Source organism: Dromiciops gliroides, chromosome 3, assembly GCF_019393635.1.
Source record: "Dromiciops gliroides isolate mDroGli1 chromosome 3, mDroGli1.pri, whole genome shotgun sequence".
In the NCBI taxonomy this organism is placed as follows: domain Eukaryota; kingdom Metazoa; phylum Chordata; class Mammalia; order Microbiotheria; family Microbiotheriidae; genus Dromiciops; species Dromiciops gliroides.
The window spans coordinates 591,561,270-591,570,766 of record NC_057863.1 but is presented as its reverse complement, the minus strand read 5'-3'; positions in this window follow the sequence as shown (position 1 = coordinate 591,570,766).

Below are 9,497 nucleotides of genomic sequence, written 5' to 3'. Positions count from 1 at the left end.
AAGCTTTTGGACTTTGGATGAAGTCCTGTCTCTGGCACTTAATAGTGGGACAGTCTTGGGCAAATCACTTTGCCAGTGTGGGCCTCAGTTTCTTCATCTGTAAAATGAGGTGATGGGAGTCTATAGTTTAGAAGAACTTAATTCCCTTGCCCAAGTAACAAATATGTACACTAAATGATGAACAAGCATTTTTAAAAAAGTTTTTGATATCTTTTGTTTTTATATCATCTATGTTTCCTGATGTATCCCTCCCTTTCTGCTCCCAGAGAACTATCTTTTCTAATGAGTAAACAAACATAAGGAAGCAAAGTTCAGCAAAACTAATGTGACAAAAAAGTTGGAAACGTGGTGTTTCATACCCATAGTCACCCACCTCTACAAAGAAATAGAGGAAGGTGCTCTCTCTCTTTTGGGGCCAAGCTTGGTCATTTGTAGCTTCTGGTTTTGAGTGTTTTGTTCCTTTTCCATCAACAAGAATTTATTAATCCCATACTACGTGTCAGACACTGTACTGTGCTGGGGGTACATAGAAATCAAGCAGACAGTGTCCTCAAGGAGGTTACAGTCTAGGTGACAGGTGACGAACTACAGGATGAAGAAATGATTTAGACCAGTGCAGGCCAGCAATTTAGAGAGTTGTCCAGAGAATTGAGGAATTAAATAACTTGTCCAGGGTCTCACAGTCTGTATGTCAGAGGGTAGGACTTGAATCCAGGTCTTCGTGGCTTCAAGGCTACCTCACTATCCGCTATGACATATATTCTAGCCTGATTGCAAATCTGGTGCTTTTTCTACTACGCCAACAGGACCATAGCACTGCCCCCCTCCCCTGCCCACTTACCTGTGAGATTCTGGAGGAAAGCCCCTTCTGCCCCACCCTCATTACTGACTTTTTGCCTTCAGCTTGGGAGGTAGGGAGTAGGGTTAGAAAGTGCTTTCCAAATAGTCCTGTGATGTAATTAGTGCAAGTATCAACATTCCTCTTCTCTATATGGGGAAGAGGCATTAACTCCTACTGGAAGGCTGTCTAGAGTCAGGAGACATAGCTTCAAGCCCCTCCTCTGAAAGTGAACATTCACTTCCACTCTGACTGTGTCAGACAACCCTTTAGTACCTACCGACTAAGTCATAGAGAGATTATGTGTATCACCTGGATTTCCCCCAATCTGACAGAATCATGGAAAGAGGAAATGACTTGAATGGAGTCACCTACAGCCACTGAGAGCCAGACAGGAACTCACAAGTCCTGACTCCAAGAACAGTGCCCTTTGCTTGTGCCTGGAATTTCTGACCTATTCTCCTTATGAGAACTTGGGAGATCATTCTGCAATTGATGAATGGTCAAAGGATATGAACAGGCAGTTTTCAGATGAAGAAATCAAAGCTATCTATAGGCATATGAAAAATGCTCTAAATCAGTCTCGATTAGAGAAATGCAAATTAAAAAAACTTTGAGGTACCACCTCACACCTCTCAGATTGGCCAATGTGACCGAAAAGGAAAATTAATTAATGTTGAGGGGATGTGGGAAAATTGGGACACTAATGCACTGTTGGTGGAGTTTAAAATGATCTAGCCATTCTAGAGAGCAATTTGGAACTATGCCCAAAGGGCTATAAAACTGTGCAGACTCTTTGACCCAGCAATATTACTACTAGGTCTGTATCCAAAAGAGATCATAAAAAAGGGAGAAGGACCCACATGCACACAAATATTTATAGCTGCTCTTTTTGTGGTGGCAAAAAATTGGAAATTAAGGGGAATGGCTGAACAAGTTGTGGTATATAATTGTCATAAAGTACTATTGTGCTATAAGAAATGATGAGCAGCTGATTCTTCTCTCATTACATGACTAATGCAGAAATATATTTGATGTGATTGTACATATAAAACCTGTATCAGATTACTTGCTGTCTTGGGCGGGGAGGGAGGAAGAAAAATTTGAAACAAGAAATCTTATAAAAACAAATATTGAAAACTATCACTACATGAAACTGGAAAATAAGGAAATATTTATATGGGAAAAAAAGAAATGATGAGCAGCTTTTAGAAAAAACTTGGAGAAACTTACATGAACTGATGTAGAGTGAAGTGAGCAGAACCAGGAGAACATTGTACACAGTAACAGCAATATTGGTTGATGATCAACTATGGATGACTTAGCTATTCTCAGCAATACAATGATCCAAGGTAATTCTGAAGGACACATAATAAAGTATGCTATTCACCTCCAGAGAAAGAACTTATGGAGTCTGCATGCAGATCAAAGCATACTATTTTTCACTTTCTGTATTTTTTTGTTTGTTTTTGTTTTTTCCCCTTTGGGTCTGTGTCTTCTTACACAACATGACTAATATGGTAATATGCTTTGCATGATTGCACATCTATAATCTATATCAAATTGCTTACTGTTTTAGGGAGGAGGGAGGTGAAGGAAGGAGGAGGTGAAGGAGGAATGGAGAAAACTTGGAACTCAAAATTTTTTTTTTTCTTTTTATTTTTTTTGTATCAGATTTCCAAGGCCTTTTCTTTTGTAATATTTTCTTTTTTTTTTTACATATAAGGTATTTTATTTTTTCCGTTACATGTAAAGATAGTTCTCAACTTTTGTTTATACAAGCTTTACAATTTCAGATTTTTCTCCCTCCCTCCTCTCCCTCCCCCTTCCCCTAGACAGCAGGTAATCTGATATAGGTTATATCTATATATCTATATCTATATAGATATACACACATATATATACACATAATAACATTAATCCTATTTCTGCATTAGTCTTGTTATAAGAGAAAAAATCAGAGCAATGATGAAAAACCTCAAAATAGAAAAAAAAAACCCAACAGCACCAAAAACAAAAGAAATAGTATGGTTCATTCAGCATCTATACTCCACAGTTCTTTTTTTCTTTTTTTCCCTTGGATTTGGAGATCCTCTTCTATCATGAGTTCCCTGGAACTCTTCTGTACCATTGCATTGTTGAGAAGAATATAGTCCATCACAGTAGATCAACACTCAATGTTGATGATACTGTGTACAATGTTCTTCTGGTTCTGCTCATCTCACTCATCATCAGCTCACGTAAGACCCTCCAGGTTTCTCTGAACTCCTCCTGCTCATCATTTCTTACAGCACAATAGTATTCCATTGTATTCATATACCACAACTTTTCCAGCCATTCCCCAATTGATGGGTACCCCCTCAACTTCCAATTCCTTGCTACCACATAAAGAGCAGTTGTAAATATTTTTGTACATGTGGGTCCCTTTCCCCTTTCCATGATTTCTTTGGGAAAAAGACCTAAAAGTGGTATTGCTGGGTCAAAGGGTATGCACAGCTTTATTGCCCTTTGGGCATAATTCCAAATTGCTCTCCAGAATGGTTGGATCAGGAACTCAAAATTCTTAAAAAATGAAGGTTAAAAATTTTCTTTACATGTAATTGGGGGAAAATATTATTTAAAAAAAAGATGACTTGGGAGGATTGTAGACTGGCCTCCAGGGGTAAAGACTTTAGGAGCTGCTGAGAATTCAACAACTTTACTTCAGATTCAGTTTATGAAACAGCCCCTGCCCCACCTACATACATAGGTGCAAACACATACATACAGAATGACAGACAAAAATAAGAACACATGAATTCGTGGGTGCAACAGTATATATATATACTGTGTTAAAGCATACATGTAGGTAGATACAGTTTGGTGGGAAAAAGCCTAGAAAAGATAACAAAAGGCAAACAACGTTAAGTGCTAAAGGGACTGTGGGAAGATAGGTACCTTTATACACTGTTGGAGAAGGTATGAATTAGTCACAGCTAAGAAAGTCATTTAGGTGGTACAGTGGTTAGAGTTCTGGGCCTGGAGTCATGAAGAGCTGAGTTCGAATTTGGCCTTATACATTTATTAGCTGTGTGACCATGGGCAAGTCACTTAACCTCTCTGTCTCAGTTTCCTCATCTGTAAAATGGGGATAATAATAGCACCTACCACCTTGGGTTGTTATGAGGATTAAATGGGATAACTTTAGTAAAGTGCTTAGCATAGTGCCTGGCACACAGTGGGCACTTGTTTCCTCCTAACCGTTCTGGAAAAAAATTTGCAACCTTGACCCAACAAGCAGTAATTTTGACCCACTGGTATCACTCCTAGGCATATATCCCAAAGGAGGTTAATGACAGATGAAGTTTTCATAGATATAATAGTATTTTTAGCAGTCCCTTTTGTAGTAGCAAAGGACTGGAAGGAAAGTGAGTGACCACAAACTGGAGAATGGCTTAACAAATTGTAGTTTGTGAATGCAGTGGGATGTTATTGTGCCATTAGCAATAAGGAATATGAAGAATTCAGAAAAACTTGGGAAGACTTTTATGAACCGATGCAGAATGAAGTAAGCAGCAACAGAAGAACAATTTACACGATGGCCACAAAAATGTGAAGGAAAACAACCTGAAAGATGTCAGAATTGTCTTGGACAGTAGGTGGCAGGACTGATGGTGAAGTAGATGGAGGTAGGTGATGCACCACAAATGGGGAAGGAAGCATGCTTTTGTAGACAAGGACACTATATTGACTGGCTTTGCTTGAGTGCACTTCTCTGCTACCAGGGAACGCTGTATGGTTAGAGACATTTGATAGTTATATGAGAGTAGAAAAGAGTATCAATAAAACATTTTAAAAGAAAGATCTGGGTTGGGTTCTGGGTTCTAGACTTGTTCTGTCACCAACTCAACTAAAAACCCAGCATGGTATAGAAGTTGAAACATCAGTTTCAAGGTCAGAGGCCCTGGGTTTGAATCCTTGTTATTTCCTACCTGTTTGACCTTGGGTAAGTCCCTTTCCCCCTCTAGTTCACACTTTCCTCTTCTATAAGATAAGAAGTTTCAGCTAGGTGGCACAGTGAATAGAGTGCTGGGCCTGGAGTCAGGATGACTCATCTTCCTGAGTTGAAATCTGGTCTCAGACACCAACTAGCTGTGTAAACTTGGGCAAGTCACTTAATTCTGTTTATCTCAGTTTCCTCATCTGTTCAATGAGATGGAGAAGGAAATGGCAAACCACTCCAATATTTTTGCCAAGAAAACCCCAGATGGGGTCACCAAGAGTTGAACATGACTGAAACAACTCAACAACAACAAAGAGATCAAGAGGGATGAGCTGAGGAAGGGGACCCAGGCATGAAGGCTATCTTGAAGTATTTGAAAGACCATTGTGTGGAAGAATGACTGAGCTTCATTCTGTTTAGCTTTGGAGGGCAGATCTAGGAGCAAAAGATCAAAGTTTGGGAGAGGCAGACTGAATTTTCATGTAAGGAAAACTTTCTTAGCAATGAGAGATCCCACAAAGAGGAATTGGGATACATCAGGAGGGAGTGAATTCTGCATCAATGAAGGTATTCAAACAGGATCACAGAATCGGGGGTAAGGATAGGTGGGGGTGGGTCTGGGATTCTTGGAAGTATCTCTCTCTATGAACAGACATGCTCCTGGTAAGAGGGCAAATATAATTCCTAAGTAAGCATCAGACCAACCCTACCCACAACTAGAACAGCTTTTTAAGCTCATCCAGTTGACTGGGGGCAAATCCTGGGATCAGGCCCCTTACAAAGAACAGGAAGGGGTCTTAGAAGTCTGACTAGTCTAGTTGGATCTTGTCTGACTACCTCCTTCATTTTTTCTCTGACTCCAAATCCATGGTTCTTTTGATTGAGGAGGTATTCCCAAGAAGGGACCCATTGGAATAGATGGTTTCCAAGGTCTCTTCCAATTCTGAGATTCTGATTCTCATTTCTGCCTTACAAAGACTGTTTCACATAGGTAGATAAGTGAATGGGTAGATAGCTAGATGGATAGATGGTAGAATGAATGAGTAGATAGATGGATGGCTTGATGGATGACTAAATGGTTGGATGGATAGACAGATAGTTGGAGAGATAGATGTGTAGATATAAGAAAGCTAGAATGAGCATTAACCAAGCACTTCCTGTATGACAGGTATTGGACTAAGTGTTGGGAATATAAATGAAAGCTAGCAAGACAGCTCCTGTTCCCAGGGGGATTACATTCTAGGATAACACATAAAAGGGGATCTAGAAAGGAAGTGGGAAGAGGGGGGATGTGGGGATAATAGTGCAATCCCATGGTGAAGACTTTGGGAAGTTGCATGAAGGGATCTATGGTAAGATGAGGCTAAAAGCTCACTTCTCATAGTTGGAGGGAGCCAGAGATGAAGTCCATGATTCTGGTAAGTTGGAAGTAGAATTGGCAGCCTGTTGTGACTCTCTTAGAGTAAAAAGGAAGGGATGTGTTTGTCAAAAAGCCAAGTTCCTTCACCCAGTGTATTCTGCTCTCCCCATCCCCCCAGTCCATATTGTCTGCTGTGGTAAGGATCCTGGCCTTTTGGTTGAACCTGAACCCCCTCCTCAGTTCTCACCGAATTCCCCTTACAGTTTGTATTGCTGTGATCCCTGGAGAAGTTTGCTTTCTCTTATCCCTTTTCAGTAAGAAACCTAGGATGGAACCTGGAGCCTGGGTGGCTCATTTGTATTGATTTTCTTTAACTGCCTCTCTCCCTCTTTTTAAATCTAATTTTTCAGCTTCTGTTTTTATCTTCACTCAAGCCTTCTCTTTAATGCAATGAATGTGTGTCTGTTTCCCTGAGCTGGTCCTGTCAGGGGAATTTCAATCTAAACCAAACAAATTGGCTTTTAACATGAAAATTTTACGGGCAGCGTTTCCTCACTTAATGGAAGGCACAAAAGACCCAAGTAGAAGCAATTAATGAGGGGCTAGGATTCCTTGTTTGAGGAATTCAGAGAAAAAAGAATAATACTGTGTCAGAGAAAGCAACAAGTACAGTACCTGGTAGACTGGGAGGACTGTGGGCTGGAAGACCATGGGCTGCGAGGCCAGGGCAAAGAATCATCAACTGGAATTTGAGCACACTCCAACCCTCCAGTATTGCCCCTCCTGTCCTCATGTTCAGAATCATAGAATCTCAATGGCATAGCTGAGAAAGTACTGGACTTGCGTTTGGATGCTCTGTGTTCAAATCTTGCCCCAGAAACTTCCTAGTTATATGAGAGTGGGTAAATCGGGGCTTCCTGTTCTTCATCTGGAAAATAAGGGAATTGGACTCAGTGTCAGGACTAAGGTCACTTACAGTTTCAAATTTATTATTTTTAGGGATTTTCACAACATTCTAGAGTCCAAATCATGCAAAGATGAAAAAAAATACCGTGAGGAAGAGAAATCAGGCTTGTTCTTATCTCTCAATAAAACTGACTATTGGACATATGGGTGCTGGAACCACTGATCAAAGGGCTCCTCTCTGCCCTGAACACACACACACACACACACACACACACACACACACACACACACACACACACACACTGATGGGATTCAGTCTTAGAGGAGGGGCTAGAACTCTAAAGAGAAGGTTATACCCCTCCACACACTCTTTGGCTCTTTATACCCCTGTTTTGGAGGCCCAAGGTAAGATTACTTAAAGTTTAGATTTTGGTTCAGTCTCCTTGAAGAGGGAAGTCAAAAGGTACTCAATGTACAATGTATAGAACAGCTATTTCTTTCCTCTACACAAATGAAAACACAAAGACTTATAAGCTCCATTAACAACAACAACAAATCCAAACCCCAAACAACCAATTTAAAAAAACAGCATCTGTAACATAATTGTTGTTATACTCTCCCAGAAGGTGGCGATTTAAAACCATCTGAGATACTGATTGAGTCAGCTTTTCACCTTCACCTCAGCCCTGCACTGTCCAAACAAGCCCCTCTAGGTCCACATGTGAAAGCAGACTTGCCAATGAGGTCTTGGTCCTGGAGCAGGTGTGTTTGGTGATCATGAGGACATGGACTTGTGGGGCCTGGTTCAGTTAGGGACACACAGGTGTTCTATACCATGGCCCATCCAATTACTGAGTGCCTTTTCAATTGGCTGCTGAGCTGGACATGGATGTACATTCAGAAGGCACTAAGGGGCCAAAATGGCACTGTGTCTTCCCCACCTGGCTACATTTAAGTGAGGAGGCAAGGACAGCTGTAAGTCTCTCTCTGGGTGGAGAGAATGAGAGAGAGAGAGAGAGAGAGAGAGAGAGAGAGAGCAAGCCAGCACTAAAGTTCTACTCTGCCCATCCAGGAGGACATATGGCCCTGCTGTTGCTTTTTCCCCCTTTATTCTTTCTTACCTTAGGTAAGGGAGTTTTAGAGATGGGAAGGACTAGAAATGAAAAGCAGAGAGAATGAGCTGCCAGGAGTTGGAGTCAATGCCTGTGTTTTTGATCTACCAACACAGCCCCGAGGATCCTAGCAGTAGATGGACTGTGGAGCAAAAATGCTAGGTCCTTTTAGTGAGAATTACGGGGGAGACAGAGATGGGTAAAATCTAGTCTCTGTCCTTACAAAGGTCTCCCATCTGGGGCAAGTAAAGTACAGAGCATATAAACAGATCACTGTAATTCTAACTTGAATGTGAGGAAGCCTGAGAGGGGGTATAATCAAAATATTCTGTAGTCTCAGAGAAGGGAAAGATCTCTTTTAGGTGGGGGCATCAGGGAAGTTGAGACCTTGAAGGCTGGGTAGAATTTTGACCTATAGAGACAAAGTAAGGGGGAAGGGCATTCAAGGATAGGGAGAGGATAACAAAGGTGGGGAGGAAGGAAAGCAGCTTCAGACCACTGACTAATTCTGTCTATCCTGTTCTTAACTGCCCTCAGCCCATGGAGGTCCGGCAGGCTCTGTCATGACCATACAATTGACCGAGGTTAGCCAAGGGCAAATGTTGCCCAAAGAGGGAGACCTTCCAAGTGCTGGTGTTTGGGACCACTCTAAAAAGTATCTCCTTCTAAGCCTGTTGGCTGTGCTTTTTTGGGGGAAAGGCAAAGGCAGATGGATACCTTGCGCAGTGGAAAGAACAGTAAGTGGATTTAGAAACAGGGCACCTGGTTTGGAATCCTTGGACTCTGTCACTTATTACCTGGATAACCTTGGGCAAATTACCTCACCGTTCTAGGTTTCATGTTCCTTATTTGTAAATTGAGTTTCATTGGAAGAGTGTCAAAATTGTAGTCAGATCACCTTCATTAAAGCTCCAGTTCTTCTACTTACCACCTGTAAGTCTTGAGCAAGTCAATGTTTTTTTTGTTTGTTTGTTTTGTTTTGTTTTGTTTTTTTGGACATCAGTTTCCTCACCTACAAGAGGTTGGGCAAAGGTCTTATCCAGCTGGAAATCTATGATTAAATAAATGATCCTCTTATAGCTTTAGAAGGCTGAATCTATAACCTCCCACTTTCCCTAGAGTGAATTCAGGCCCCTGCCTCCCCCACTTCCATAAAATTTGCTTCCTGGGCTGCTCTTTTCTTCAGGAGTGGTGGGGAGGTAGATTGGGGGGAAACTGAGAGGGGGAGGGCTGGGCTTGGCCTTCAGCGTCTGGCAGCTGCAGTTGCTACTGCCTCCGCTGCTACTGTTGGCTACTGCT